Source organism: Chrysochloris asiatica, unplaced genomic scaffold (genome assembly GCF_000296735.1).
Source record: "Chrysochloris asiatica unplaced genomic scaffold, ChrAsi1.0 scaffold00023, whole genome shotgun sequence".
Lineage (NCBI taxonomy): Eukaryota > Metazoa > Chordata > Mammalia > Afrosoricida > Chrysochloridae > Chrysochloris > Chrysochloris asiatica.
This window is the reverse complement of record NW_006408541.1, coordinates 14,029,853-14,035,904: the sequence shown is the minus strand read 5'-3', so window position 1 is coordinate 14,035,904 and position 6,052 is coordinate 14,029,853. Positions and strand designations below refer to the sequence as shown.

Here is a 6,052-nt window from a genome sequence, read left to right as displayed (position 1 = left end):
AGCTCTGAGTAGAGACAGCTAGTTGGGGGCCTGGTGAGTAAGGATTGGGAGGTGATGGTCAAACTCAAGTTTGTGATTTCACTTTCTCACACTATGGACTCAACCGCAAAGCAAAATCACAAATTTCACTTTGACCATCACCTCCACCTCCTCACTTACCAGGTCCAGCTAGCTGTCTCCACTCAGAGCACACTTCTTTCCATATATACTGCTACTCACCTCAGTGCAAGCTTCTCATTTCTGCCCTAGGTACCCCCAACAGCCTCCCTACTGGTCCCCCTACTTCTAACTCTTAGCCCCCGCCCCACAGTCCACTCCCCACTCAGCCACTGGTGGCCGTGCTATTATGGGTGCACTGAAGATAGAGGTAGAGACCAGACACTGATTTAGGAGCCTTACCTGATGTCCTCTAATTTCATCACCTTTCTTTCACTCTCCACTTCACTAAGCTGCAACCTAGCTCATTCCAGCCTCAGAGCCTTTGTTATTCCATCTGCTCTTCCTGGAATGCTCTCCCCCATGATCTCCTACTTGAAAGTCAGGTCAGTGTCTGTCCTTCAGATGCCTTTCCTAACCAATCCAACTGACTTTCCGGGTCACTATCTGTCATCTCGTTTTCTGGTAGCGTAGTGGTTACGAATCGGGCTGCAAACCTTAAGGTCAGCGGTTCGAAACTACCAGCCACTCCGCGGGAGAAAGATGAGGCTTCCTACTCCTGTAAAGATTTACACCCTCGGAAACCCTGTACAGGGTCGCTATGGGTCGGCACCGACTCAACGGCACTTAACAACAACATCTGTCATCTCGTTTCCTGTTTTTTAATTTTTTTCCCTCATACTTATTGTTAGGTGTCAGTGAGTTGACTTTGACTCCTATCGACCCCCTGTGACAGTACTGCCCCATAAGGTTTTCTTGGCTGTGACACTGTGGCTGCTAATCACAAAGTTAGTGGGTCAAACCCACCAGCAACTCTATGGGAGAAAGATGAAGCTGTATGCTCTGGTAAAGAAACTCTATGTAGGATCACTATGAGTCAAAATCGACTTGATGGCAGTGATTTTTCAATCTTAACAGAAGCAAATCTTCAGGTCTCTCTCCAGTGGAGCCACTGGTGGGTTTGAACCACTGACTTTTCATTAGCTGCCAAACATTTAACTGTTGTGGCACCAGGGCTCCATTTTCCTGTCATGTTGTTGTAAAGTGCCGCAAAGTGGGTTCTGACTCATAGTGACCCTGTATAGGATTTCCTCGGAGCAGCTGGTGGGTTTGAACTGCCTGCCTTGCGGTTTAAGCCAACCTTGCGGTCCAGTGCTTATCCTACCGCGCCACACCAGGATTCCACTTTCTTCTCCATAGCATTTATCAATATTTGAAACTGTCTTATTTGCTTAGATTTTATTTGTTCCTCCAAAATAATAAACTCCTTGAGGGGCAGACGACTTTGCCTGAGACATTATGTATGACTTTACATGTTTCACTCAACAGTAAATAAAGACATGCTACACGCCACGTCTTGACATTAAAACAGACTACGACCCAAGAGTCACTCGCAGGATTTGTATTTATCTCAGAAAAAATGGAGATTGTGACACTGTTTAGAGAGCGGTCAAAGCTAAAGGGCATTGTCTCTTGTGACGTCACGCAAAACTAGAACCGGGTTCCCATTGGCTATTCGCGCCTGGGTGGAGCCGAAGCACGTCTGGCCTCGCCCCCTGCCGATCGTCTTCTTACGCATGCGCACCAGCTACAGCATCGCTGCCGCGCCATTTTGCCGGGGTTTGAATGTGAGGCGGAGCGGCAGACTAAGCGGTTAGTATTGGCTACAGTCCGTGATTGCAACTCCCTTCTCAGTGCCCGTCTCTCCATGAGGTATGCCGCGAGGCGCGCACGGTTCAGCCGAGCCGTTTCTTGGAGCCATATTGAGAAAGTGTTGAGGTACCCCTGGCACTTCCGAGCTCTTGGAAGCCGGGGCCGCGCCTTTGGGCGAGAGCGGAGTGTGGGCCGATGCCTCAGGCGGCGCCCATGAGCCAGATTTTGCATTCTGAGATGGGCTTCGCCTCTTATTGTGGTGTCTGGGGTCCCAGGCCTAGACACGGTAGAGCCTGCGTGGGGCGAGGGGAGCTGCGGCGCGGCCTAACGTGACCCGTCCCGCACGTCCGCCCCATCCTCTCCAGAGCGCTACGCTGATTGGTTGTTCCGCCGCCTTGACGCCCGGAAGGCAGTCTCTCATTGGTTACGTCTGTGCGTCGGATCTCCGCAGCTTGTGGCGGAGCCGGCCACCTACAACGTGAGCCTTGAGTGCAGTAGCTGGGCCTGGCCCGGCGACAGTACTCGGCGTGTAGCCGGGTCCCAGCCCTCTGATCCTTGACTCTAGTGAGGCCTCCGGGCTCACCTTTTTCTTTTAGCATAAGGGGAACTTAACTCTCTCTGCCTCCGTCTCCCCTACTATCAGTAGGCAGCGTGAACTCACTTTGCTGAGTCCAGTGCTCTGTGCCTTCCTTTCCTTACTGTAAATGGGCATCTTGATCTCACTTGACTGTGTTTGTGAGGATAAAATTCTGGTCGGCGCACCTGGGACATCATAAATGTCTAGTGTTTCGGAGCGTGGGCGTTGGGATCAGACCGCCTGGGAGGGAAACTTAAGGCCAGAGTTCATCTTCATGTTTTTATATGCAAACTGGGGCAATAATAGAATTTGTCTCCGTGAGGAATAATAAAGTCTGTCTCCTAAAATGGCTCTGAAACTAACTCCGTGAGGCTCCTTTAAGTTAGTGTGGTTTTGCAAAGTCCTGCCTGCGCAGACCCCTCTCCCACCGTTTACCTCTGTAGCTACTCTGCCCTGAGCTTGCTCATTCTACATACCAGCTCGTCCCTCTCTTAAAGCATTTGCTGTGCTGAAGGTTTGCTTGGAAATGACCAACTCCAGATCTTTGCAAGACTGGCTCCTTCCGCTCCACATTCACCTCACCTTTTCTCCTCCACTCTCCGCATCACATCGTCTTAGTGTTATTTGCTTTATGTTGTTAAGTGCCTTTGAGTCGATTCGGACCCTTAGCGACACCTTGCAGAGAGAGGGTTTTTTAGGTGCTGCTGGTGGGTTTGAACCACCAACCTTGCCGTTGATACTGGCCTTGCGGTCCATTTGTTGTTGTTAAGTGCCGTCGAGTCGATTCCGACCCATAGCGACCCTGTACAGGGTTTCCAAGGAGTGTACTCATGGTTGGTATGTTTATTGTCTTTTTCAGCGGCTAAGTCGTAAGCTTTAAGGCAGGAGGACCTTGACTCTTGCTTACAGTTGTATCCCTGGTGGTCAGTGTTTGCCGTGTTTGCCACATTAACGATGCAGAATATAAAGTATTATTTTTCTTGGAGGTCCTGCAGTGCTTTTACTCATTACCTTTGACCTCCATGGTCAGATCTTTGGCCTTTCCTTATGGGTCTTCATTTTTTATCCTTTCTTAGAATCCTTTGTCTTTCATTTTCCAAAATACAAGGGAGTTCTTTCACCCCTGATGTTGTTGTTGTTGTTATGTGGCGTGGAGTCGGTTCCGACTCATAGCAACCCTGTACAGGGTTTCCGAGGCTGTAAATCTTAACGGGAGCAGAAAGCCTCATCTTTCTCCCGCGGAGCAGCTGGTAGTTTCAAACTGTAGACCTTGCGGTTCGCAGCCCGATTCATAACCACTACACTACCAGAGCCCCTTATAGTTGATTTGATTTCTGCTAATTAATTGGAGGTTAAGCAGAAGGAAACCATTTTCTACACAGAATTGGGTGGGTGTGCAAGCAATGCTGTAGCTTTAGAATGGATTTATTCCTTAACCAACATCTGTGGGGCTACAGTGACGAAACTGTCAGCCATTCTGTGGCAGAAAGATGAGGCTTTCTGCTCTCATAAAGACTTACAGCCTCAGAAACCCTGCACAGGGTTGCGATGAGTCAGAACCGACTCCATGGCACATACATAACTACCATCACTACCACCACAGTGGCAAACAAAACTGCACAAGGTCCTTTCCCTTGAGGAGCTTGTATTCTTGGGTGGGTGCGTGGGGGGTAAGACAGTCACAAATTTATGGATTAGATCATTTCAGACAGTGGTAACAGTGATGTGACAAGCAAAGAAAGTTTCCCTGAGAAGTGTCATTTAAACTGAGATTAGCCATGCAAAAGTGAGGGGACCGAACATTCCAGCCAGAGGGAAAAGAAAGTACAAAGGCTCAGGAACAGGGACAAGATTGATTGCAAAGCTGTTTAAACTGCAAGGTTGGAGGTTCAAGCTCACCAGCTGTCCCTTGGAAACTCTATACAAGGTCACTATGGGTCAGAATTGACTTGACAACACTTAACAACAAAAATGTGGGATAAAGTGCTAGACCACAAGGTGGGTTGAAACTATATAGGGTCACTATGAGTCAGAACCGACTTGATGGCACTTAACAACAACCACAGTGTGATGGCTGGAACTGTGTTTGCTTTGGCAGTGCCACACCAAATGATATTTGTGGGTTTTATACTTGTGTGGTGCTGTGGGATAATGCACTGGACCGCAAGGTCAGTTTGAATTACAAGGTGGCGGTTCAGATTCACCAGCCATTCCTCAGAAACCCTATATAGGGTCACTATGAGTTGGAATCTACTCAACAACACTTAATGACAACAACATATGGCCTGCAGGCCGTACGTTCTCCACGCCTGCCATATAGGGTCGCTCTGACCTCTTCAGAGTCACCTCCACAGCACATTAACAACAAGCAATATAAGGAGTTTGGATTTGATTCTAAGTGGATTTGACTTAGTCTTGTGATTAAAAGTGAAGGGTAGGCTGAGGTGTTAAAATTGTTTACATTTATGTATGCATGATAGTTTTTATTCACTGGGTCTCTTTCCCTCTCCAGATGTAAGACATCAGGAATGGTTCTCTAATGTGGAAGAAAGATTTCAGGAAAAGGCACACAGCTAGGATCAGCTTATGTCACAGTTGTCTGAGAGATGGCCTTGGAAACAAAAGTTTTTGTTCCAAAAGACTTCAACTATAACTGAGGACCTGTGTGAGGAGACTAGACTTAGGGTCCAGTCAGTCATTGAACAAGAACATTTGCATGTGTTAACATATGTGATTTATTATGGCATATGTTTTAAAGATTTTCAATAAATAAAAATTATTTAATGTACTTTTTTATTTTCCATTTGGATCTTTATTATAAAGGCACTAACACATTCTACATTTATAGCTTGCTGAATATTTTAAGGATTCCTGTTGTGGTACTGAATGCGTTGGACTGCAGAGTCAGTTTGAGCTGCAAATTTGGTGGTTCAAGCTCACCTGCGGCGTGGAAACCCTATTAAGGGTTACTGTGGGTCGGAACCAACTTGATGGTACTTAATAAAAATAGCACAACATATTTTAAAGTAGCAAAGTACTTTCTACCTGTGGTCAAAAAGATAGTTAGACCTCCATCTTGGTAATGCATTGACTACTTGTGGAGTATCCTCTAAATTTCCTAGTTTGTCATAATCTCCCAAATCAGGAATAAGTTTACAATTTAGTTTTATAGACATTGTCATTAGAGAAATATAAAAATAAGTTGTTAACAAACATTTAGTCCCTTAGCTAGCATTAATGGCTTCCTGGTGTGGCACTGTATCTGCTGCTAAGTGGTCTGCTAACTGCAAGGTCTGGAGTTCAAACTCACCAGCTGCTGCTTGGAAATCCTATGCAGTATCACTATGAGTCAGAACGACTGAACATCACTTAACAACATTAGGATTTCAGGATGCATGTAGTTTATTTTTTAGGAATTATTTTTTTTTGGAATGTATTTATTTTTTAGAAATGCTCTTTTTTTTTTTTTACATAATTGTCTACTGTTTGTTTTTTAAACTTTTAAAAATAGTCCTACTTTATCAGTGCAGGGATGCTATCGTGGTTTTAGAATCAGTTATCTACATTTCTTTCTGTTTGATACCGTCAAAATTGACAAGAATGAATATGAAGAATGGTAGTAATTTTGATGGAAAAATCAAGCATGAGTACCTAGCTTTTTTTTTT

The 6,052-nt window shown here is 45.7% G+C and overlaps 1 protein-coding gene across 1 annotated transcript in view; it reads left to right on the top strand.

Annotated features, from left to right (window-relative positions):
• The first annotated feature begins 1,747 nt into the window (after nucleotides 1-1,747).
• The window catches only part of CSE1L (CSE1 chromosome segregation 1-like (yeast)), a 60,593-nt gene continuing 56,288 nt past the window's right edge, over nucleotides 1,748-6,052 (top strand). The window contains exon 1 of the mRNA XM_006839199.1: nucleotides 1,748-1,869. The gene's annotated coding sequence lies outside the window, so the exon portion shown is untranslated. The remainder of the gene's footprint in view (nucleotides 1,870-6,052) is intronic.